Source organism: Symphalangus syndactylus, chromosome 12 (genome assembly GCF_028878055.3).
Source record: "Symphalangus syndactylus isolate Jambi chromosome 12, NHGRI_mSymSyn1-v2.1_pri, whole genome shotgun sequence".
Taxonomy (NCBI): domain Eukaryota; kingdom Metazoa; phylum Chordata; class Mammalia; order Primates; family Hylobatidae; genus Symphalangus; species Symphalangus syndactylus.
The window spans coordinates 93,164,333-93,190,902 of NC_072441.2; the positions used below are offsets into that span (position 1 = coordinate 93,164,333).

Below are 26,570 nucleotides of genomic sequence, written 5' to 3' on the forward strand. Positions count from 1 at the left end.
TAAAAGGCAGAAGATGAATGGCCTTTGCCTCTGAAACAGCTGCTACTGCTCCCGCATCTGCATGGCCAGTTGATTTAGAGATTTGTGAAGAGAGCCTCGAAGCCCCTCACTCCTGCCAAGTGAATTGCCAGGAGCATCCCATGGCAGGAGTTATTGTTCTACTCCAGGTGCTGCAGGACAAATGCCCTGGAGTCAGAAGATGAAATACCCTTGCTCCTAGAGGAAGCTGTAGGCACTACCTGGGCACAATTGTGAAGATGAAGTTTATCCTGCCCTGGATAGCCAGCAACTTGGAGCTAAGTCAATAACACTCATCAAAGACTAATTCCAGAGGGAGGCACCTAAGACTTGCTGTTGCTGAAAGACTGATAATATTGCCAACTCTCGGTCATTTATGTCAATGAGGTGGAGGTGGGCACCGTGGAGTAGTTGCTCCAAACAATACATAATCCAGAAACTGAAACCATTTCCCTTAATTGTGAATGATATACTGATCTTTTTGCCTTGTTCAGGCCACACTCCGCAGATATTCCAGGTACCAACTGATTTGCCATAGTCCAATTCCCCTCCCACTCCTCCACTTCCAAAATAAATGTGCTGGAAAAATATTTCTATGATCAAATAAATTTGGCAAATTCTGGGTTAACAAACTGCAATAGGTTTCTTTGTGCAGGATTTCTCAAAGCTTTAACACAAAAATACACACTGAAACTTTCCAAAGGGAAAGAACATGTGCAGTAATATTCTGTTTACCAGAAGCACCTATTAAGGCAAGTGTTCCCCTAATCACACTTTGAAAATGCTTCCTTAGGCTAACATGAAAATGATTTTCATTCTCTGAGACTAAATGATGCTTGGGGAAAGGGCCCAGGAGCATGCTGAGGACTGGATTTTTCAAGTGCCGGGAGATTTGAAAAGAAAGGAAAAGGCAGGGAGAACTAATCAGTCCAGGAGCATGAGGGGGCCATCGATTCTCCTGCCTGGCCTTTACTGACTCACTAGCTTCTGGCTGAGGGATCTGGCTCTATGAGAAGGGCTTTGCCTTCAGACGTTACAAACAGGCATTTGCTTTAAGACCTGGCTGGCAGTGTGTAGTGTTAAAGGAAGGAAAAACTGAATGAAGACCAAAAAATTTCACCCAAGGCTACTTTTAAGGGGGAGGGCCTATCAAAATTTACATACACAAAAGGCTTCTCTTAAAACACAACCCTCAGATATTCTTTGCTGCAAAATTTTGGCCAATATTTTCATGTAATGAGAAAATCAGAGAAGTTAGGATGTATAGGGGGTTTCAATTTAATCTACTCTATCCGTCATTTCCTCTGCAATATATGGAAAAGCCATCCTGTTGCTATTTGAACACCTCCACTGGTTGGGGGTCTCACCACCTCTAAAGCAGCTTGGTCCATTGTCAGACAGCTCTAAGTACATGGATCTAGTACAGTAAACTTTACTCCTGACTAACATGATCCCAAATTTCCAGCATTCTCAGTGCTTGCTGCTTTGAGCATGGTATGCACTAGCCTCTGCCAGTGAGTAATGCAGATCCTAAAATAAAGCAACAATAAGTCAGATAGACTGAGAAAACGAACAAAAAAGAAACATACAAGTAAAACAGCCAAAAAACAGCAGTCTTCACGTTTTTTACTATTTGGGGAAAAGCAAACCTATGAAGGTGCCTTTTCAGTTAAAGAGGAAGGTTGTTTTGCAGGGAAGAACAAGAGGATTCATGTGAAAGTGTTTTGAAGAACTCACTGGGTCATACACCTACGTGTAAGGTATTTATTAGGGGATTAACATTGGGAGCTATCACAAGGCAAGGAGAATAGGAGGGTGAGAAAGGGTCTGATTGCTAAGAGGATAGTAGGAATGAGAGGAAAGCAGTGGAAGGCAGGAGCATGAAAGATCTGGAGGAATCACGTGCAGAGGAAGCGGGTCAGTAGATGGTTACATGTCCTCCTGAAAAATCAGTTTCTACTTATGAAAATACTACCTTGGTCACCACATACCCTCAGCTATGTTGCCTAACTCAGAAATCTGGGTGTCACCCTTAACCTCTTCTTTTTCTTCATCCCACTATTCCTGCCAACTTGTTGTCAAGTGTGGAAGCCCTCTCTCTTAAACACAAGGAAGCTGCATGATGTGTTCACAGACAGTAGGTGCGGTGCCCATTATCTTTTAATTAAGATGAACTAAGAGCCTTTTAACATGCAAAGCAATGACGGGCAAGAAACTTCCCTGTGAAGATCTCACTGTTATCACTGGGCACCATTTACCCAATCAAGGGGAGATGTACTTCTGGACAAATGAGGCGTTAAGACTCAGTTTCTGGATCAATGACAGCACCAGAATGAACTAAAAGGCAGGAATGCCCTTTGTTGGAAGGATTCACTGCTTCCCTGCATCTCTGAATAGACAGCTGCCTTCCTCAAGACGTGTTCTTTACCCTTGGACTCTCATTCAATTGCTCCTGGACACCATGATGAAGCCACCGGGCATGGCAAACATCACCTGACTCCAGCCTCAGAGTCAGCTGAGGACGTCCTGAATCTTCACTCACACTGGGGTCCTTTAGGGTGCTTAAAACGAGAAGATAAAGAGATGTCCTGAAAGAAGAGCTGAGTGACAGAGTGATGTGCATATATGAAGCGGCAGGGGTCTGGTGAGTGTGTGTATGTATGCACACATGTGTGTTTATGTCTATGCATGTGCACAGGGGAAAGACAGGTTAAGCTGCGGTTTCACATCTTCTCCAGCTGCCTCCATCTGGAAAACTGGAAGATTCTCTGACTCTAATTCACAGAATTCTCTGGGGGATGGATTGATTATAGTACTTAGAGATACTAATGATTTACAGGGACTGGGAGGTCTCCCGATTTGCCTTCAGGCCTTCAATGACCTTTGACAGCTTTCTGTCTCCATCCATGATCTGTCAGCCCAGAACCCATCACACCCAGCCAAGCCCAGTGTCATTTCCTGGCTGGAGCAGCTTCCTTAACTTACAGGACTCTGGACCTTGCCTGCATCTACCAGTCTCTCTTAGTTGACCTCTATGAATTCAGTATCTGCCTACCTTATTGCATATGTCCATTCTAGAGATCTCAATATCACATGTCTACTTTCAAGTGTAAACCAACATGTGGAACCTGTGGTTAACTGTAAAATGCCACTCAAGGGCATTAAAGATGTGTACTTTATGAAACACTGTCTAGGAGAAAAAAGTGATAACTCAGCAAGCAGTTTGCTTCATACTAGAATCCTTCCAAGTGTCTTTCCCTTTGCAGTTCAAATCTTGTCCCTTAAATCACCAGTGTACTTCCTCCTGGGTCCTCAAATTCAGGACGTCAGCCCTTCCTAGCCAGTCCTGTTCTGAGGTGCTGTATATGCCCACGGGACGATGAATACATAAAACTTTAAATTCGGAAGTCACTTATTTTTGGCCACCTAAAAGCTCCCATGCAGACATTTACCTGGAATTGGGCAGTTATCTTCTGCCTTTACACGCTTAAGTGGATCTTAATTTTAGGCGTGAGAGAGGCAGTAAATGACTTCATTTGAGACTAGGGGGTCTGGTTTTTAGGAGGGGCTATAAGACGGATGATTCATGATGCATTCAACACTCATGGGGTGGGGAGAATGTGGTGTGAAGTAGGCATGAGCTGTGGAATCAGGCCTGGGTCGCAATCTGGGTTCTGACACAGGCAGCCTTAATCTCTCTGAACTTTACGCATGAAGTTGATCATTGTGAAAATTGAGTGAAATAATGCATATAAAGCGCCCGGTACATTACATACATACAACAGGTGCTCAATAATGGCAACTTTTGAATATGATTTATGAGCACCCCTCAGATGTAAGGTGTTAGTTGTTGCAACCTATAAAGATTTATTCCACATTTGGGTGCAACATCCAGGCTCTCTCTCTCTCTCTTTTTTTTTTTTTAAAGAGCACAAATCCACGTTTATTTATTGACTTTGCCTTAGTTTAAATCCTTGAGGGGTACAACATCGCTCGGATTCTGTGTCCAATAGCCTTAGCAGGAAGATTGCTTTGGAATTTGGCATGAACCATGCCGCTGTTTCCGTCGGCCGGAGTTACCTTTCCCCAGATTACTCTGGTTTTGTTTAGTTTGCCACCAGGAGTCACTATTTTGTTCTTTGCTTTGTATACATAAGCTCATCTCTAGTTCAAAGAGAATTCTGTTTAATCTCTGGCATAACCACCTTCGACTTTAAGAAGAGCAGTGTGCTCCCTTTGGTTCTGGAGACCCCGCTCATAGCCAGTAAAAGTGGTCTTGGACTACAGCCTTCCAGACATATTTCCTTTTAGAAGTCCTGTTCCCAGCAGGCCTCCACAGGAGCCAAGATGGCAGGAAGAGAAAAACAACATCCAGGCTCTTATCTACCATGTCAATGCTTCTCAGCCCTGGCTAATTCCGTAATCATCTGGAGCCTATTTTTCTAATTACAGACTTCTGATACTACAGTTGTCCCTCGGTATCCAGGGGGAAGTGGTTCCAGGACTCCCTCGGATACCAAAATCCTCAGATGTTCAAGGTCCTCATATAAGATGGCTTGTATTTGCATATAACCTATACACATTCTCCTATATACTTTAAATCATCTCCAGATTACTTATAATACCTAATACTATGTAAATGCTATAAATAGTTGTTATACTATACTTTTAAAATTTTCTATTTTTTGTTTTATTGTGATTTTCTTTGTTTTCAAAATTTTTTCATTCAAAGTTGGTTGAATCTGTGCATGTAAGGCCCATGAATATGGAGGATAGACTATACTTTAAAAAATTCTGATTTAGCAATTTAGGGTGGGACCTGGGAATCTGTATTTTGTAAAAGCTGTGGGAACGACTCTAATGATCAAGCAGAGGTTGGAAAGAACTGATTTAGAGCCAAGTGTATTTGGACACTAAATCAGTAATTCTTAAGGGCATGGTAATAACAAAGTTGCTGATGCAGTGGTTGACGAAGATTGTTTTTCCCAAATAAACACATTGAGTATCCCCCTTCAGCCAACCAGGGTATAGTAGAACCAGAGGGGAGGGTGTGTATATATTTTTTTAAAGTTTGTAGGTAGTTTTGCTATATCTCCTTTTCTCCATTTCTATTGGAAACCCTTCTACGGGACGGTCTTGGAGCTCAAACCCCAGTGGGATGTCAGCATTCGTCTTCTCTGGCACCATCCATGTGCCTTGTGGCTGTGATTTTAGAATTCTACATTCATAACTTGAATTCAATTTAAGACAATGCCGAAAGGACCTCCCAGAAAGCAATGTGGTGTTGGGAGAAGAAACCACTAAGGGCAGAGTTGCCCCAGAAACTGATTCATGAGATGTTGCAAGTCAATGACAATCAGAACTAGGGGATAAAAGGCACTGGTCATTCTGCAATTCCCAGCACTAAAACAAATACTTAGTTGTTGATTAGTTTTCAAGTCCTGGAGATAAGTTGCCTCCAAAGAATGAGAAGTTAGGCAAGTGAGTAATTTCATGTTGAAATGTAGGAGTCAAGGAGGCAGAGTGTCCCTTGAGAGTACCCAGCTGCAAGATAATAACCCCAAGGGGCAGAAGGCAGGTGCAGCCTCTCCACCAAGTGACAGACCAGCTGGGAGGTGCATCCACTTACTTCTCACAGCAGCTATCCTGGATCTGAGAGGCTTGGAAGCTGGAAATAGGTGCTAGCCAGAGGTGTGTTTACTGGCGGCTGGGGGTGGCAGGGGAGAAGAAAAGAAGGAGATTGAAGACAAATGTGCATCCTGATTTGAGAAATTAGCAAAGACTGCAGATCTTCAGGAACCTGGACAGTCTAAACACGGGAGATGACTATGGAAGCAATATTTATATGAAAAGATGCTCCATGAGAATGTCAGCCCCATGACAGCAAGAGCTTTATCTTGTTCAGGCCGTCAATTCTTACCAAAATGATGCATCTTGTTCAAGTCAGATATAAAAAAATAAAGCACATTGCTTCTGTATTATCAGGGAAGAAAAAGCAAAGGGGGAAAAGCTACTATTTAACAAACACCTGTTCTGTATCTAATATTTTAATACTTTGGTCCCCAAACTTTGTTGCACATTTCAATCACCTGGAAAGATTTTAAAACTCTCAATGCCCTATACCAGTTAATCCACAATAACTGGGGGTAAGAGCCAAGCATCGGCATTTTTCTAGAAGATCCTCGGGTGATTCCAATCTGCAGCAAAGCATGAAAACAACTGGCTTCACACATTGTTCTTTTAATCTAAAAAATAATCCTGGTTTAGAGCCAAGTGTATTTGGCCACTAATACACTCATAAAGTTAGCCCTGTTTTACATATGAAGAAGGATGATAAGAGGATAATCACTTGTCCAAGATCAACCAACAATTAAGAGCCTAACTTTGGTTAGCTTTAAACTTTAAGTACAACACTTATCCAGTGGCTATACTCTTTTCACAGCATATACAACTGCTCAAATTGTCGTAATAAAATGCCACAGACTGGGTGGTTTAAACAACAGAAATTAATTTTCTTCTGGTTCTGGAGGCTGAAAGTCCTAGATCAAGGCCCGGTAGGATGGGTTTCTGGTGGGGGCTCTCTTCCTGTATTGCAGATGGTCACCTTCCTGCTGTGTCTTCATAAGGTAGGGGCAGGGGAAGGAGGAGGGGGAAGACAAGGAGCAAGGGGAGAAGGAGAAGAGAAGGCATTAGCTCTCTGGTGTCTTTTTCTTTTTCTTTTCCTTTTTTTTTTTTTTTTTTTTTTTTTTTACAGAGTCTTGCTGTCACCCAGGCTGGAGTGCAATGGCACGATCTCAGCTCACTGCAACCTCTGCTTTGTGGGTTCAAGCAATTCTCCTGCCTCAGCCTCCCAAGTAGCTGGGATTAGGCACCTGCCACCATGCCTGGCTAGTTTTTGTATTCTTAGTAGAGAAGGGATTTCACCATTTTGGCCAGGCTGGTCTCAAACTCCTGACCTCAAGTGATCCACCCTCCTTGGCCTCCCAAAGTGCTGAGATTACAGGTGTGAGCCACTGCACCTGGCCTAGTGTCTCTTCTTATAAGGATATCAATATCAGATCAGGGCCCTACTCTTATGACCTCATTTAACTTTAATTATCTCCTTAAAATCTCAATCTCCAAATATAGTCACACTGGGGCTTAGGGCTTCAGCATATGAATTTGGAAGCGGCACAATTCAGTCCATGGCACGCAGTGTTTGGTATTATACTTACCATTCAGTAGATAACCCGTCGTTATTCTTTATTTATAGGAAGCATATTCATCACCTAAGAGTAAATGTCAGTTTTTGTGAAATGTCCTCCAACTCACTGAAGAAAGAACAAGAAGCCATAAACTGAAATCTCTAGTATCATGAATCGAGGCTTAGATACTAGAATGTATTTCCCAAACAAGATTGTTCAGCATATTTAAATGAAAAACATCCAGAAATTGTTTCTGCTTCTGCTTCTTTAAGGAACAAGTGAAATTTCAGATGAAATGAAAGAATCACACTTTTGTGAACTGAGATATTCTGGAAAGGATGGCAGATCAGAACTTAAGGAGCACTTTCTCCCATGCAGGCTGTTCTGAGGATGATGAAGTACTACTACTGATGCTCAGAGAGAAACATGCCTCCCTGGTCTAATTCTGTGTGGCACGGGCACTTTGCTGGTCTAATTCTATGTGGCACGGGCACTTTTCAGGGCATTCAGCATTTGCCGAACCTCCACTTACACTTTATCCAAGATGGAGGACAATTGCTAACTCTTCATTTACTTCATTTTTATTCAAAGATAAGACCCTCACAGCAGAAAGGAATTACAGCCCAAGTTAGCTGTGGAAGTGGTAGGAAAAGACCTCAGCTTTTTGCAGGAGTCCTAGTGCCTAGGTGCAGATGAAAGGACTTTGTTCTCATCTTGTTAGTATACCTTTCAGACAGGAATAAAGGGCCGAGATCTTTGAGAAACCACATCAAATATGAGACAAGAAAAGTAAAAGCCTATGAAACTTATCAAGAAAGAGAAACTGATTGAAGCTGGAAACTGCATACTAATAAAATAGATGTGTATTGTTTAGGAAAATTCTCAAATAGAAAATTAACAAATAATGAGTATTTATAAAAGAAAGGAGTAGTCTCAAGAATTGGCATAGATTTTCTCTGAACAATTCATACACCCCTAACGCATGTCCTTATTTTGCTATGATTATTCGACTGACATATCAGGAAAATGCCACATATCTATTTCAGCAAGACATTTGACAATATTTTAAATGGTATCCTTATGAACAAGATAAAGAAGTGTGAACTGGCTGGAAATTCAGTTGTATGAATTTATTGGAAAACTCATAAAAATTCACATTTTAGGCTGATATTAACAATGGGAAAATTTTAAAATAATTATCTTATTAATTCTTTTTAATAATTATAGTATTAATGATAACTAATATTTATCTACTGACAGTGTTTTACATGTACTTTCACTTTTAAAAAAAACTCATGGTCATTAAGTCTCATTGGTAAACTTAGTGCAGTCTTGTTAAATATTTTTGGCAATTATTTGGTGAAGATCATGCAAACAGTTTAGGGTGTCAGAAAACTGGGGGACAATACTATGTTGGATTATTTAAAACAGAGATATTGGAAAAAAAATTTAATTGATGTTCAAACTTTGCTGATAGCATCAGAAACTTTTCCTTTAGAACTTTTTTGAAAGACAGTTGTAAGCATATAAAAGGAAAGTTCTTTGGACTCTAGAAGCATCAAATGAGTCTCACTCAGGAGCAATGTCTGTATTAAAGGCCTACATACATGGTAACTTGAATGTGAATATAACACAAGGAAGTTTGCAGAAATCAACTGCAGCCCTCAAGGAACAGATGACCTAGAACTAATAACAAAGACCGACAGGAAGGTATGATGGGAGATAGAGACACCCCAATAGACAACCAAACACACAGCCACAGCCAGACCCATGAAAAAGAGTGATGGATTACAGTGGGTGCAGGTGGCTGGTTCAGATGCACAGATGGGGGTAGGAGGAGAGAGGGCTCAATCTGTGTGCACGTTCACGTATGCATTTTCTCCCAATGTGCACTGGGGGAAAGCAGAAGGAATATGAAAGTTTTTGTCAGCAACTGGAAGGGCAGCCTCTCCTTCATAAAGAGGAGAAACAAATAGTTTGTCATACTGCCTGGCTACTTCCTCAAGCAGTTACCAGAGAGTACCCTCTCTGGATAAGGCTTGTCCCTTGGGGTGCAAAAGGCTTTGCCTTTTCCTCCTGCACTCACAGGCAGGAAGGGGAGGTAGTATCTGCCTTGAGTTCACCCTTCCATTGACCCCAGTCCTATAGCTGCCCCACAGCCCTGGACAATGCTGAGAGCCAAAGGTCACAGGAGTAGAGAAGCAACAGACAGGTGAGGAACTCCAGGGAGATGAGTCCTTGCCCCAGTGTACTAGAGGTAGGGCTGCTACTGTTTTGAGTCGTACCTGGATGGGATGAAAAGGATCAGCCACCCAGTGGGAAGGGGCGGCTGTTCTAAGCCACCTTGTGATTTAATATGCTGTCTATGGGGTTTCTCCCAAAGTAGATGGGAAAGTCTTCAAAGACAGGAAGATGTTGTCCACCCACTCAATCTGTCCCTAACTCCCCGCAAAGGCTCCTAAAACATATGGAGCTACTCTAGAACAGTGTGTCTCAGAGTGCTGTGGCTTTTCAATCACCTAATTTAGCTGCCTTTGATATTTGATACAAATACAAAGTCCTAGAACCTGTCACATAACTGCTAAATCAGAACCCCTGGAAGAGAGTTCAGAACCTGAATATTTTAGATGCTTCACAGATGATAAACACAAGAGTTTGTGAACTAGCGTCCTAAAGGACTTAAAAATCTCAGCTGTATAATGCTGGATTCTGAGCCAGACAGCCTGGATTTTAAATCTCTGCTTCTTGCTCACTGTAAGACCTTGGGCAAGTTACCAAACCTTTGTACACCTTGATTTCCCCATCTGTAAAATGGGGATAATAATAATCTCTACCTCAAAGAGTTGTGAGGATTAAATGAATACACAAAACACTCATGTACAGCACTTAGAACACTGTCCAACACATAGTAAACCATCATAAGTGTAAGCAGTTATTATCTGATCCTGCTCAGTGTATGGAGGAGGAAGTAGAAGTGCAACTCGAGAAGCAATGCACAGCCAGTTGAAGACTCCATGAGAACTAAAAGCCAGGTCTTTGTACTTTCCCGACAGGGCACTTTCTGTTTTTGTTTCTTCCCTTTAGGGCACTTTCTGCTTTTGTTTCTTCCCTTTAGGGCAATTTCTGCTTTTGTTTCTTCCCTTCTCTCTCTCTCTCTCTTTTTTTTTTTTTTTTTGAGACTGAGTCTCACTCTGTTACCCAAGCTGGAGTGCAGTGGCTGATCTCGCCTCACTGCAACCTCCACCTCCTGGATTCAAGTGATTCCCCTGCCTCAGCCTCCTGAGTAGCTGGGACTATAGGAGTGCACCACCATAGTCAGCTAATTTTTGTACTTTTAGTAGAGACAGGGTTTCACCGTGTTGGCCAGGCTGGTCTTGAACTCCTGATCTCAGGTGATCTGCCCGCCTCGAACTCCCAAAGTGTTGGGATTACAGGCGTGAGCCACCATGCCCGGCCTCTTCCCTTTTCTTGTCAAGGGGATTCCAAAGTATGATGCTCAATCACTAAGAATGATCCAAACATGCTTTTTATAAACAGTTCCATAGGGAAAACAAAAAGAGGCTAAGTACCATTTGGAGAACTGGTTCTGAGTGCTGCCAGCGTATGTTTGGTCAGAACCCAGGCAAGAAGTCATGATCAGAGAGTACAGCAATGAAAGACTCCATGGGAGAATCTTGGCCATCTCTTTTATGGGCCAGGAAACAAAGCCCCTGAGAGTTGTAGTGACTGATGTGCATATGATCCAAGATTATGACTTTAATGCACAACTCCTGACTCCCAGTCCAGTGCTCTTGCCCTTTCCCGACCCTAGGAAATGAGATGCCATGTGCTGTGGAGCCACTGAGTCTGAGCCTCCTGGATGGGACATTTTGCAGACTCCTCCACGCCCAGATCTTTTGGCCTGCCTTCTGACAACCCCTCCACCAGCCGAGAGCCATCTGCATACAGCTGTGACAGCTGAGGTTAGAAGGCATTGCTAAGGAGGACTTGGAACAAACCAACTCAAAAGTACTCAGATTTTAATAGAAAAGGCCTTCAGGGATTCTTCTAAATCATGCAGAGCAAAGCAGTTCTTAAAGTGACCCCAGCCTTGCCTTTTTATAACTTCCTCCAAATGAGGGGTGGTTGGGGACTCGTACGGGAACAGCTCCTTATTCCTGGCAACAAGTTTCAGTGATACTGGGTGTCTCTGTGACCACCTGTCCTTTAAGCGTTCTCAGCAATAGTCTTGGTTCCAGCCTAAGGATTCCCATGAGGCCCCTCTTCTCTTCAGGGCTGTGTCTGCTCTTCAGCCAATAAAGGTCAGCCCTCTTTCACCCACTGCTTCCTCACATTCCCTCTTACTGTAGGTGGAGTTCGGGGTCCACATTTCTGGCCAGCATTCAGAGGAGAAAAGAGGATTGGCATGAGCAGGCAGGAGAGAGAGAGAGCCTGGTGCCTGGAAATGATTCAGCATCTTGCCCTTGTTACTAATAATCCTCCCCAAATCACCGAATGGTTTCTGGGCATTAAAGTTATCGTTTGCCATAAACCCCTTGTCTGTTTTCTGGAGAGTTTAATATATTGCAGGAAGTTTCACCCATAAAAGGTGATGGCTGCGCTCCTGTGAGTGAGCTGGACGCCTGTAACTTATGACCTTCATAAATGTGAGTGGGTCTTGCGAGCAAGTCCATCAGTCTTTGGAGTAATTCTGCTTCGTAGTAAAATATTTTACTGTGCATACTCCTGTCAGCATTTACCTCAGTGGTGTGGAGACTTCCTGTTCTTGCTGCCTCTTGCTCCCTACTCTTGCACCATTTTCAATGATCTCACTTTCAGACTCCAGTCTGAGACACACAGGATCATCTGCTTTTTTAGGGCTGCAGCCCAGCTCAATCCAGGGACTTGTGGGACTTGGAAAGCGGCAGAATCAATGTAGCATTATTTATCACTGTGACATTTTGGGTACTTTTTTTTTGCTTGCAGAACTTGAGGGAGTCAGCCAAGAAAGCCATCACTTTAACCGGAGAGGGTCCTTCATTATCAAATGGGACTGTGCTTGAAGGTGATTCGCAAGCTGTAGAGTCTTCTAGAAGCGGGAGACTTTTTGTCACTCTGATGAAGCATGGCAGTTAACATTCTGCTTTATAGTCCCAGAGACTTAAATAGGGTTTATCAGAGTCACAGGCTTAACACTGGCCCAGAAAATAACCAAACGCTTTTTATGCAGCATGAATCAGTAGCGAGAACAGTCCTGTTAACAAGCTCAAGTTTCAGCTCCGCCACCTGCTTGCCAGGTGATGTTGGGAAAATTACTCATCTCCCCTATGCCTCAGTTTCCAAAGGTGTAAAATACTATGCCATCTCCATCTCAGTGTTGACATGAAAAGCAGATTAAATACTTCATAACAGCAAAAACCCTCATAATTGCCATGTGATAATGTTGTCACAGTAAGGAATAATGGAGGGGTAAAGGCTTAGAGGAAATGAAGCCAAGTGGAAAATGAGAGCACTAGTAAAAAGGATTCAAGAGAAAAAGAAGCAGTTGAATAGAATAAGTGGAATATCTGGCTGTTGAAATCAGGTGTCACTGCTGTTACGAGGATGGGCAGTGCTGGGAGCTGTGAGTTGGTGACCATACTAGAGGGGGCCGGCTTTGTGAGGCTGGGGGGATGGTTCATCTGCCTGGTAACCTTCTACTTCCAGAAACTGTCCATGGCCTGGTCTCAGGGCAATTCAGTTCATTTCCAATTCAACGAATATTTGTTGAATGCCTAGTGTGCCAGGCACTACTGTAGATTTTTGAGATTCATCAGTGAATAGAACAAAAATCTCTGCCCTTGAGGAGCTTACAATCTAGAGAAGGAAGTTGTCTGCTGCATATCCACACCAGATAACCAGTTCCTCAAACACAGAATGGTACCTAGAGTAGCAGAGGCCCTACCTTCCCATTGGTTCTCCTGTCCCTCAAGTGGACACTCGGGGATGTTGATAAAAATTGATGCTGTGGGTCATTGAATAGAGAGCTCCTCAGATTCTATGGGGCTCTGCAAGTCCATCCTTCCTCCTTCCCTCCCTCCTTCTCTTTCTTCCCTTCTTTCTTCCCTCCACTGGGTACATCGTTTTCATATTACAGGTGGAAACAAGTTCATTCCATCAGTCACTAGTGTAGCTGAATTTAGAATATGCCTTCAAATCTGCTTCTGAAAAATATTTGAGAAATTTCTAGGAACATTTACAGTGAGAGCAGAGAGATAGACAAGGGAACAGGATGGAGCAGAGGAAACTTGATAAATATAAGAAGCAGGAAATTGTTTACCAGGAAAAATCAATGTCCCATGGCATATTAAAGACTTTCAGAACTGCCCAACAGTTATAATCTAGGGGTTACCTCTTGCCTCACTTTGAGAAGCCTGGTTACTGCAAAGACAATCATATATTCTTTAATCCATAACTTGTTTGAGCAATTAGCTTATGTTGGTCAGTTATTGCTACGTAATGACCAGATTCTGAGTGTTGCACAACAGTGAGCATTGATTTAGCTCACATGTCTTCAAGCTACCCTGGGAGTTGACTGCTATGGTCTGGGCTTCACTGGGCATCTCTAAGCCTGTGGTTCTGAGGCTTCATTCTTCTCCCTACTCTATCTCTCTGCTCTCACTCTAGTAATTAGAAGCTATTTTAAATGTTCTTCAGAAGCAAGTTTGAAACTGAATTTTAAATTCAGCCACACCAGTCATTGATAGGATAAAATTGTACCTATATTAGTCTGTTTTAGAACACAAATGACCTGTGATAGAAGGTTGATATACACACTGGAAGGGACGGAGGAAGAATGGAAGGAAAGACAGAAGGAAGGGAGCAATTTCCAAAAATAACTGTACTAGCAGCATCAGCAACACATGGAAACTTATTTAAAATGCAAACCATCCAGACCTCCCCCCCAGACTGACTGTATCAGGGTCTCTTGGACTGGGTCCCAGCAATCTGTGTTTTAGTGAGCTTTCCAGGTCATTCTGATACTAGCATTTGAGAACCACTGTCCTAAGGTACAGGTTAGATCTTTCATCTTTCAAGGACCAGTCAGCTAGTCAGGGCATATTTTTCTCATGACAATGGCAAGGTTCAGGAGGGAGAGCAGCAATGTGTGGCACCTCTCAGGCTGATGTGAGGAATTGGCAGCTGATATACTGTCTGCCCAAATTTCATTGGCCAAGCAGTCATGTGACCAGGGACAAATAATTGGAACAGAGAACCCAATTTACCACAGAACTTAAGAAAAATAATGTTGGGATACCACTTTATGATCTATGGTGCTCTTTTACATACATTATCTGATTTAATTCTCGTAACAACACTGTGAGGTAAGAGGTAACTTCATTTAGTGGATGAAAAAAGGAGATTCTTAGGTGTTGAGGTCAATGTCGCATAGCTAATAAGACCTAGGTCTCCCATCTCCACCTTTGGAACTTTTTCATTGCATCAAACTTCTACACCATAGGTTCATAAGGATCCTGGATTGCTTTCATGATCAAAAACATCTCCAATGTATAGTGCAATATATTTCCTGTACCCTAGAGTCCTTATGCACACAGGGAGAATGAGAATCAGCAACAGGAAAATATTTTTACCCATTATCACCCTCACATTAGACAGTTGACTCTATTTCCAGGTTTCACAGTCCCAGCCTTTTTTTGCTTCTAGTGTTTCCTCATAAACTTGAATTCCAAGGTTCCACTAGCCTTCCTTTGAATACCTTGCAACCTCAAATTTTCATACAAGGGATTTTTCTATAAGAAGCTTTCTTTGACGAATTTTCATGATTTTCTGATTTCATGAGAGTGTTACGAGGTGGATGGGGGAATAAGAGCACAGAAAAAGAAAGAGCAAAGAAGCGCAGTTTCCTTTTGCAGCTGAAGACACAATCCAGAGAGGGAAATAAGATTAAGAAGGAAAATAAAAGGAAGAAGAAAACACGAGATAGAGGACATAATGTTTCCTCGTACTGTGGTATAGGATGCAGATATTTTATCAGCCAAAGCTGAAGGGGAATTTTAGTGCCTCTGATGACTTAAAAAATCTAATTAAAAAATGTGTTTTTTTTATTAATCTAACATTTGTTTTTAAACATTTCAACAGATTGAGAGAAAATATTTTTAAAAACTTTTATGAGGGCTTGGCATAGGAAAAGAGTCCTATGCCAATCCCTTCTTTTCTTATAGGAAAAGAGTCATTTATTATTTCTACTTTTATGTGTAAGGCAAGCGTCTTCCTCCCTTTCTCCTTTCCTGCCCAGCCCCCAGCTTGTCCCTTCTCCCCTGACTACTTGGTAATTTAAGATACCTGAGGTGCTATAGGAGAAAAATATGACCCTGACTCTGAGTGTGATCTATAGGGAGCCCTGGCTGCACACCTTAATTATTGCTAACAAAGTAACATTTTAATAGCTTTAGGTTGAAATTGATAGCCCTCCTGTTTGCTGGAAGCCTTGCAAAGACACAATATGACATCTTGTAGGAAAAAAAAAGAGAAAGAAAGAATGCAATGGTGTTAAAGTATCTGGCTCTGTGTGCAATGGTCAGTTTTTAAAAAGCACATTGCCCGTGTTCAGCAACTGTTTCCTTAGAACTTAAAGTCCATTAGAGCTCATATGTTCATGTAATGCATTTCCATCTTCCTATGAATAGGATATAAATATTATTGTTTCCTTTTACCGAAGAAAGGCACCGTGAAGGGACAGCACAAAGTCTTCTAGCAAGGGAAAGATGAGCAGCTGAACATGAGATGCTAAATTCTCTAAGCCCAGTGACTTCTCCACTTACTTTTATAATGGTGTTCATTGGAGATGGTGGATGTAGGTTGATAAATTAGGTGGTTTAGAGGACTCCAACGAAGTAAGAAAAGAGGACTTCACCTCCAGCTTCCAAGCTAGAACTGCAGAAGTCCCAGTATCAAGTGACAGTGACTACCTAGGCCCTGAGGAGGCTTGAACATATAGCAGGTCTTCAATCTGTCACAAGCTTTTGAAGAACTCTCCTATCTAATAATCCCAGTTAATGCACAGAGTGCTTATGATTTCTCAGGCCACACTCCTAGTCCACAGCACCCATAGTCTCCTCTGGCATCCATGATGATGTTTGATCTTGGTCATTCGTTCCTGAAAGTCATATCATAGCTCCCCTCATTGCCCAAATGCAAGGCCGTTTCGGCTCTGCTCACCCCCTCACAGCTACTGCAGAGCCCCTCCCAAAGGACACCCAAGACCCGATTCTGTAGCACCATTGCAGGATCATGAGAAAATAGTTCGGGTACTGCAGACCCTCTCTACTTAGAAAAGACAAGCTACTATTTCAGCAGTCCTGATAGAGCACTAAGATGCTTCGGGGAAACTTCTCAGCATTATATGACTTTAAATCTGGGGAGTGGGAGTGGAGCTGGGTGCAGGGGATGCACAGATCCTTCTGAGAGACCCACAACAAAGTCTAATTCTATCCCTCTCCTCTCTGCCTCTCCTCCATCCATCTCTCAAGGAATTCAGATTTGCTTTTCTTTTTTTTTTTTTTTTTTTTTTTTTGAGACGGAGTCTTGCTCTGTCACTAAGGCTGGAGTGCAGTGGAGTGATCTCGGTTCACTGCAGCCCCTGCCTCCCGAGTTCAAGCGATTCTGCTGCCTCAGCCTCCCGAGTAGATGGGACTACAGACACGCATCACCAGGCCTGGCTAATTTTTGTATTTTTTTAGTAGAGATAGGGTTTCACTCTGTTGGCCAGTCTGGTCTCAAACTCCTGACCTTAAGTGATCTGCCCGCCTTGACCTCCCAAAGTGCTGGGACTACAGACGTGAGCCCCTGCGCTGGCCCAGATTGTCTTCTGTATGAGAGAAAAGGGCTCAGCACATCTTCTTCCAAGTCAATTTATATGACAAAATTTTTATTCCCTATGTCCTTAAGAATCTTATTTTTCATTATTCAATAGTTACGTATGAGGAGTTCAAAACATCCCACCTCATTCCTTTTTTTTTTCCTCCCAAAATGTTGAATTTGGAAATTCTATATTAAGAACACAGAAGCTAAATTTTGGTTTCTGTTGTTTTCTCCTTGCATCTCTACATTCTGGGTACTGAGCAAAGAATACCTCACTACTCTCTGAGTTGGAGAGGGAAAAAGGTGGTGGGAAGATTTACCAAGGAAGACGGCTGAGGATAATACTTCAAACTATTCTCTTACATTACAGTTTTGTTCCCATCATTAAAGAAGAGACAGAACAAACCCAGAGAGAGTGGAAATAAGAGTGTCCCCTTTCTCAAGAATTAGCCACTCAGTAAGAGGAAAAAATGAGAAAAAAGCTCAAGTCAGCAGAGGAGAAAGAGGAGAAAGTAAAGAGCCATTAAAACATGCTGGGTCTTTTAGCAGGTATTATTTTTCCATATAGCCATACAGTCATAAACATAACTCAATAATGAATGGCTTCCTGGTGAATAATATTGAGCTAAGGCTTATTTAGAAAGTCCCAATACACCTGAGTCAAATTCATATCATATCTTGTTACATGTGACACTCGGTATGTATAAATAACAGTAAATACTCAAGCCATTATGTGACAGTAAATGGGGTGGCGGGGGTGGGGGGTCCTGGAACTATTTGCAAGAAGTAGGGCAGGGGGTAGAAGAATGCCATTGTATAGAGATTAAAGAAAGGTAGGTCATCCTATTGACATAAAGGGGATTAAAGAAGACAGGAATACCTAATAACATTTGCAAAAGCATATCTGAAACTCCTAAAGGATCAGTGGAATAGAGTTATGAGGTCTCAATGACAAATAATCTTGAAGGTATATTAGGCATTTTAGGTGGAGTTAGAACTGACAGCTGTCAGCCAAGAATGGAGGTGACCATTCTCAGATTCTCAGTTTGATGTATATCTCAACAAGTTTGCTCTGTATCTAAGATTTCTTCAGACCCCGCAGAGAAAAAAATATCATTGGAGAAGTTTCTGAATGATTAAATTAAATTTTCATAAAGAATTCTGTTGGTATCAAGATTCAAACCCCTGTAAAGAATCAATGCAACAAACAAGAGCTTCTAATATGCAAATATGCAAAATAAATGACGACAGGTTGAAAAGAAGCTCATCTTTCTTAAAATTTAAAGCTGTAGATTTTGCTGTAGACTGGGTTCCCCAGGAAGCAGAGCCTGAGGCAAAAGCCTAAGTGCCATGACTTTATTCAGGAGTGCGATCCCAGGGGAGCAGAAGTGAGGGAAAATGGGTCGCAGGCAGAGAAAAAGGGAGAGATGGTGTGAGACGTTTCCAAGCTGTCCAGCCTCTGGCATCAAGCGCAATTGACTGCTGGATCCCGCAGGGCCATCTTCTGAGGCACCTTATAGATAGTTGCTTGTCAGGACAGTCCATCCAGGACGAGGAAGACAGAAGAATTCATTGGATGTCCCCTTCTCATATTAGGTAAAAGTTCAACTCACGGGGAAGTTAACTGCCCTGTTCTTCCTGGTTGTTTATGGTTTAGCAACAACAGGGACTTCACTGGGCAGGAGGCAAAGAGAGCAGTATAGAGCAGTATGTGTGTGAAGAAGCATAAAGAGAGGTGCAACATGTCAGGCGTGAAGTCCACGTTGTCTACACAGAACTGGTCACCACCACTCCCAAGGCTCTCAGAGATGGGCCAGGCAAAGAGGATCTCAGGGGACAGGATGGTAACTGTTACCATCTTTTAAGTAAAGACTTAGTTTTACATCTCCTCAAATAAGAGAATGAGATGTCTAGTAGTGTGGATATTCACTGAAAACAGGAAGTTTTTTACCCAAGAATTCTTAACAGAAAGTGAAGAGTATATGGGTTAAACCTGTATCATTGTCCAAACAAGTTGGAAACAGAGGTTTCCTTCACATGTTCAGCTTTCTTGAAATCAGAGAGAACATTGAGAAAGATATCTTATTAAGTAGCAAGTGATATTCTGGCCATTAATAATAATAGCTAACATTTATAGAGGTCTTACACCGTGCTAGGCACTGTTTTAATTCACTAATGCAATTAATGAACTCTTGCATTAATATACTACATAGCAACTGAGGCACAGAGAAGCCAAGTGTCTTGCCCACAAGCACACAGCAATTAAGTGGTTTAACCAAGATTCAACTCTGTAACTCCAAAACATACTCTTAGCCCTTATATTGGTCCTTGACTTTTTGCTAGAGAATAAAATTGCAATTACTTCTCTTTTCCAAAATTCATGTCTGCTTCTGATAAGTCTTGAGGTTTCCTTAAAATGTAATTAAGAATATGCATATTTCCCAAATAATATTCAAGCATCATAAACTCTGGAAAATAATGCAACTGCCAGAATTGTGATAAAAGAGAAACAACCCCCCTCAATTTAAATATGTTAATAGCAGCAAGGTAACTAATTGACCATATGTGCCCATTGGGTGAGATAGCAACACCTCAGAAAACATCTCGGCGACCAGAGGGCATCTCAGGTGAATTAGGAAACAGTTCCTTTCTCTAGGAGGGTGCAGGCATTATTAGCCCACACTATTCCTCTAGACCTGGATGCTTTTTGCACAGTGAACAAACAGCAGCAGTGAGTTGGGATGGGGGTGGGGATTTTAAGAGACTGAACCAAGTTCAGAGCGCCCCCACTGACTCCAAAGCATGCTTCTAACTGTCATATTCCCACTATGAACCAGGGGAAAAAAAAATCTCAGTACCTTGTCCAGAAAGCTTCCAAAAGAAAATCCTGCCTGCTCTTAATGTATTTTTTTTCATGCTCCACAGATGTCCTTTCTCATAAATTCAGAAGTATCTGCACGTCCCAAGGTGAGCTGGTATCTTCTTTTTATTGCTGGCAGTTTGCAGGCAATGGATCTGACATTAAAAAAATACAGCACTCACTTTTGAGAGTGTGACCCTCTTTTCCAACTCCTTCCTAATCTTTTTCCAATTCCCTTTGCCCTTTTCACCTCCATGCTTCTGGTTAACACACATGGGGGCTTTGGAGACTCCCCTGATCCTTTGACTTCTTGCTTAATTGGGAAAGGATGCATTTTTCTCTACAGATTGCCTCATAGAGATGCAGCATCTGTCTAAGACAAAAAAGCCTCCAGAGAACTTACTTTAGCTGTTTGCCAACTAACCCATTTTGCATGCTTCCTGAGAAGAAAAAATGCACACCATCTCTACAGGAGGAAGCAGGAGAGATATTGGTTCCATGTAAATATCTCAAAGGACATTTATGATGCTGATGGGAAATTTAAGACCCTTAAAACAATTGCTGGTTTGTGAACCCAGGCAGCACATTTTTATTACCTCATGCCTGTGCCTTCCCTCATCCCCTTCCTGAGGGAGAGTGGTCATGGATTCAGTGGTCTCTCCACCTCTCCCTCCTTAATGGCAGTTGCAGGGGAGAATTTTGATAAACCACCGTTTCAGTTAACTTGAGTAGATTTGTGTGCTTTTAAATGGAAAGCCCTTTCACTCCTTGTGGATATAGTTCAGTGTCCTGTGTGACTTGCAGAGACTGTTAGTTCTCTACCCACTCTCCATATTCTCACTTTTTTTTTATTATAATGGCTTTATTTTATTATAGCACAGAGGTTACCGTAAAGTCTCTGAAGTCAGACTATCTGACTTTAAATCTTGACCTTGCTACTTCCCTGCTGATGACTTTGGGCCAGTTACGTGCTTTTTCTCCAATTTCTCCTTTTTTTTTATTTTATTATTATTATACTTTAAGTTCTAGGATACATGTGCACAACATGCAGGTTTGTTACATATGTATGCATGTGCCATGTGGGTGTGCTGCACCCATTAACTCGTCATTTACGTTAGGTATATCTCCTAATGCTATCCTTCCCCCCTCCCCCCACCCCACAACAGGCCCTGGTGTGTGATGTTCCCCTCCCTGTGTCCAAGTGTTCTCATTGTTCAATTCCCACCTATGAGTGAGAACATGCGGTGTTTGGTTTTCTGTCCTTGCAATAGTTTGCTGAGAATGATGGTTTCTAGCTTCATCCGTGTCCCTAGAAAGGACATGAACTCATCCGTTTTTATGGCTGCATAGTATTCCATGGTGTATATGTGCCACATTTTCTTAATCCAGTCTATCATTGTTGGACATTCGGGTTGGTTCCAAGTCTTTGCTATTGTGAATAGTGCCGCAGTAAACATACATGTGCATGTGTCTTTATAGCAGCATGATTTATAATCCTTTGGGTATATACCCAGGAATGGGATGGCTGGGTCAAATGGTATTTCTAGTTCTAGATCCTTGAGGAATCGCCACACTGTCTTCCACAATGGTTGAACTAGTTTACCGTCCCACCAACAGTGTAAAAGTGTTCCCATTTCTTCACATCCTCTCCAGCACCTGTTGTTTCCTGACTTTTTAATGATCGCCATTCTAACTGCTGTGAGATGGTATCTCATTGTGGTTTTGATTTGCACTTCTCTGATGGCCAGTGATGATGAACATTTTTTCATGTGTCTGTTGGCTGCATAAATGTCTTCTTTTGAGAAGTGTCCATTCATATCCTTTGCCCACTTTTTGATGGGGTTGTTTATTTTTTTTTCTTGTAAATCTGTTTGAGTTCTTTGTAGATTCTGGATATTAGCCCTTTGTCAGATGAGTAGATTGCAAAAATTTTCTCCCGTTCTGTAGGTTGCCTGTTCACTCTGATGGTAGTTTTTTTTGCTGTGCAGAAGCTCTTTAGTTATTTAGATCCCATTTGTCAATTTTGGCTTTTGTTGCCATTGCTTTTGGTGTTTTAGACATGAAGTCCTTGCCCATGCCTATGTCCTGAATGGTATTGCCTAGGTTTTCTTCTAGGGTTTTTATGGTTTTAGGTCTAACATTTGAGTCTTTAATCCATCTTGAATTAATTTTTGTATAAGGTGTAAGGAAGGGATCCAGTTTCAGCTTTCTACATATGGCTAGCCAGTTTTCCCAGCACCATTTGTTAAACAGGGAATCCTTTCCCCATTTCTTGTTTTTGTCAGGTTTGTCAAGGATCAGATGTTTGTAGGTGTGTGGTATTATTTTTGAGGGCTCTGTTCTGTTCCATTGGTCTATATCTCTGTTTTGGTACCAGTACCATGCTGTTTTGGTTACTGTAGCCTTGTAGTATAGTTTGAAGTCAGGTAGCGTGATGCCTCCAGCTTTGTTCTTTTGGCTTAGGATGGACTTGGCAATAAGGGCTCTTTTTTGGTTCCATATGAACTTTAAAGTAGTTTTTTCTAATTCTGTGAAGAAAGTCATTGGTAGCTTGATGGGGATGGCATTGAATCTATAAATTACCTAGGGCAGTATGGCCATTTTCAAGATATTGATTCTTCCTATCCATGAGCATGGAATGTTCTTCCATTTGTTTGTGTCCTCTTTTATTTCATTGAGCAGTGGTTTGTAGTTCTCCTTGAAGAGGTCCTTCACGTCCCTTGTAAGTTGGATTCCTAGGTATTTTATTCTCTTTGAAGCAATTGTAAATGGGAGTTCACTGAGGACTTGGCTTTCTGTTTGTCTGCTATCGGTGTATAGGAATGCTTGTGATTTTTGCACATTGATTATATCGATGCAGAAATCCTCAATAAAATACTGGCAAACCAAATCCAGCAGCACATCAAAAACTTATCCACCATAATCAAGTGGACTTCATCCCTGGGATGCAAGGCTGGTTCAACATATGCAAATCAATAAATGTAATCCAGCATATAAACAGAACCAAAGACAAAAACCACACGATTATCTCAATAGATGCAGAAAAGGCCTCCTACACAGTTCAACAGCCCTTCATGCTAAAAACTCTCAATAAATTACGTAGTGATGGGATGTATCTCAAAATAATAAGAGCTATTTTTGACAAACCCACAGCCAATATCATACCGAATGGGCAAAAACTGGAAGCATTCTCTTTGAAAACTGGCACAAGACAGGGATGCCCTCTGTCACCACTCCTATTCAACATAGTGTTGGAAGTTCTGGCCAGGGCAATCAGGCAGGAGAAAGAAATAAAGTGTATTCAATTAGGAAAAGAGGAAGTCAAATTGTCCCTGTTTGCAGATGACATGATTGTATATTTAGAAAACCCCATTGTCTCAGCCCAAAATCTCCTTAAGCTGATAAGCAACTTCTCATTCTTCTTTCTAAGGGAACTCTTCTGTCTTTGGGCTGCCATGTATCCAGATAAAAGACATTTTTCCATGCCCTCTAGGAGCTGGGTGTAGCCAGTTGACTCAATACTAGCCAATGAGACATAAATAGGAGCTGTTGAGAGGAACTTCTGTGAAAGCAGCATAAAACAGATTGCCTGGGAGCTTCCTTCTGCCCCTCTGCCTTTCCTCTTTCTTCGGGTCTGCAACTTAAACATGAAGGTTTGACCTTTAGTTGACAACTTGAACAAGGAAGCAATCTTGAGGGACAAATTCTTAGCTAGGAGTGGCAAAAAAAACAAAAAGACACAAGGATCCTAGTTTTCTGATAACTGAAGAACTGTTGTATCAGCCCTCAGTTGCCTACCCTCAGCCTTATTTTATTCAAGAGGGAATAAAGTTCCATCTCATTTTAACTAAGGTTGTTTTATTTTTCTATGCTACGCAGCAATACCTACCCCTAACCAATATATTACCTGTGTGATGAGAAAACATCAATAATGCCTTCTCCTAACAGATTGATCAGGTATATTTGTAAATGATCATTGTATTTGTTAATGTTCTTTAGGTGGCAAGTAACAAAAGCCAATTAGAGTTAGAAAACTAGAAGAGGGGAACGTATCATGAAGTATGGATGTGCCCATTTTTTTCTCTATTTCAGCACCATTTCACCCTGCTTCTAGGAGTCTGACTATATTATATTAATCATATAAATGGTATCATGAGTATTTGTTCTTATGTGTATGCCTTATTTTTCACATAGTACGTCCTCCAAGTTCATCTATGATGATGTTGCAAATGGCAAGATTTCTTCTTTTTAAACACTGATTAACGTTCCAATGCACGCCACATATTCTGTACATATGTACAGACTATGTGTATGTATATATATACACACACAGAATATGTATATGTATTATATATATGTGGGTGTATGTGTGTATATATACACATATTTTATATATATAATATATATTATTATATATAATTCAATTAGGAATTTAAATATATATATATATATAAAAGCTTTTGAGGTACAAGTGGATTTTTGGTTACATGGATGAATTGTATAGTGGTGAAGTCCAAGATTTTTAGTGCACCCATCACCCACGTAGTGAACATTGAACCCAATATGCAATTTGTTATCCCTCATGCTCCTCCCACCTTCCTCCCTTCAGAGTCTCCAATGTCCATTATACCACTCTGCATACCTCTGCCTACCCACAGCTTAGCTCCCACTTATAAGAGAACATATAGTATTTGGTTTTTCCATCCCTGAGTTACTTTACTTAGCATAATGGCCTCCAGCTCCATTCAAGTGGCTGCAAAAGACATTATTTTATTCCTTTTCATGGCTGTGTAGTATTCCGTGGTGTATATATACTACATTTTTCTTATCCACTTATTAGCTGATGGACATTTAGGTTGGTTCCATATCTTTGCCATTGTGAATTGTGCCATTATAAACATAGGTGTGCAGGTATCTTTTTGATATAATGACTTATTTTCCTTTGGGTAGATACTAAGTACTTGAGATTGCCGGATCAAATGTAGATGTACTTTTAGTTCTTTGAGAAATCTTCATACTGTTTTCCACTGAGGTTGTACTAATTTACATTCTCATCAACAGTGTATCAGTGTTCCCTTTTCACCACATTAATGTCAATATCTATTGTTTTGTGACTTTTTATTTTTTTTTTTTTGAGACAGAGTCTCGCTCTGTCGCCCAGGCTGGAGTGCAGTGGCGCGATCTCGGCTCACTGCAAGCTCCGCCTCCCGGGTTCACGCCATTCTCCTGCCTCAGCCTCTCCAAGTAGCTGGGACTACAGGCGCCCGCCACCACGCCCGGCTAATTTTTTGTATTTTTTTTTTTTAGTAGAGACAGGGTTTCACCGTGGTCTCGATCTCCTGACCTCGTGATCCGCCCGCCTCAGCCTCCCAAAGTGCTGGGATTACAAGCGTGAGCCACCGCGCCCGGCCCGTTTTGTGACTTTTTAATAATGGCAATTCTGGTTGAGGTAAGATGGTATCTCACTGTGATTTTAACATTTATTTCCCTGATGATTAGTGATCTTGAGCACTTTTTTCATATATTTGTTGGCCATTTGTGTAACTTCATTTGAGAAGTGTTCATGTCATTTGCCTACTTTTTGATGAGATTTTTTTTCTTGCTGATTGTTTGAGTTCCTTGTAGATTCTGGATATTAGTCCTCTGTCTGATGCATAATTTGCAACTATTTTCTCCCATTCTATGATTGTCTGTTTACTCTGATGATTACTTATTTTGCTGTGTGCAAGTGTTTTAGTTTAATTAGGTCTCATTTATTTGTTTTTGTTTTTCTTGCATTTGCTTTTGGGGTCTTAGTCATAAATCCTTTGCCTAGGCTAATGTCCAGAAGAGTTCTTTCTAGGTTTTCTTCTAGAAATTTAATGTTTTCAGGTCACCAATTTAAGTCTTTGATCCGTCTTGCAATCCATATACATTTTAGTATATGGTGAGAGATTAGGATCAAGGTTCATTCTTCTACATGTGGCTACCCAATTTTCCCAGCACCATTTATTGACTAGGGTATCTTTTCCCCAGTTTATATTTTTGTATGTTTTGTTGAAGATGTTCATTGTAAGTATTTGGCTTTATTTCTTGGTTCTCTATTCTATTCCGTTGGTCTAATGTGTCTACTTTTATACCATGTCATGCTGTTTTTTTTTGTTGTTGTTGTTTCCTATAACCTGATAGTATAATTTGAAATTCGGTAGTGTGATGCTTCCAGATTTGTTATTCTTGCTTATAATTGTTTTGGCTACTTGGGCTTTTTTAAATTCCATATGAATTTTAGGATTTGTATTTTGACAGGAATTGCATTGAATCTTTAGTTTGCTTTGGGCAGTATGTTTAGTTTCATGATATTGATTCTTCCAATCCATGAATATGGAATGTATTTGACATTTGTTTGTGTCATCTATGATTTCTTTCAGCAGTATTTTATAGTTTTCCTTGGAGAGAGCTTTCACTTTCTTGATTAAATATATTCCTGGTTGGGTTGTATTGTTTTGTCTTGCAGCTATTGTGAAAGGGATTGAGTTCTTGATTTTATTCTTGGCTTGATCGTTGTTGGTGTATTACAGTGGTACTCATTTGTGTACATTGATTTTGCAACCTGAGACTTTACTGAATTCATTTATCAAATCTAGGAGTATTTTGGAGGAGTTTTTAGAGCTTTCTAGGCATACAGTCAT

The 26,570-nt window shown here is 41.2% G+C and overlaps 1 pseudogene; it reads right to left on the reverse strand.

Annotated features, from left to right (window-relative positions):
• Positions 1-3,984: 3,984 nt before the first annotated feature.
• On the reverse strand, positions 3,985-4,317 carry LOC134734774 (large ribosomal subunit protein eL33-like; annotated as a pseudogene).
• Between the last annotated feature and the right edge of the window lie 22,253 nt (positions 4,318-26,570).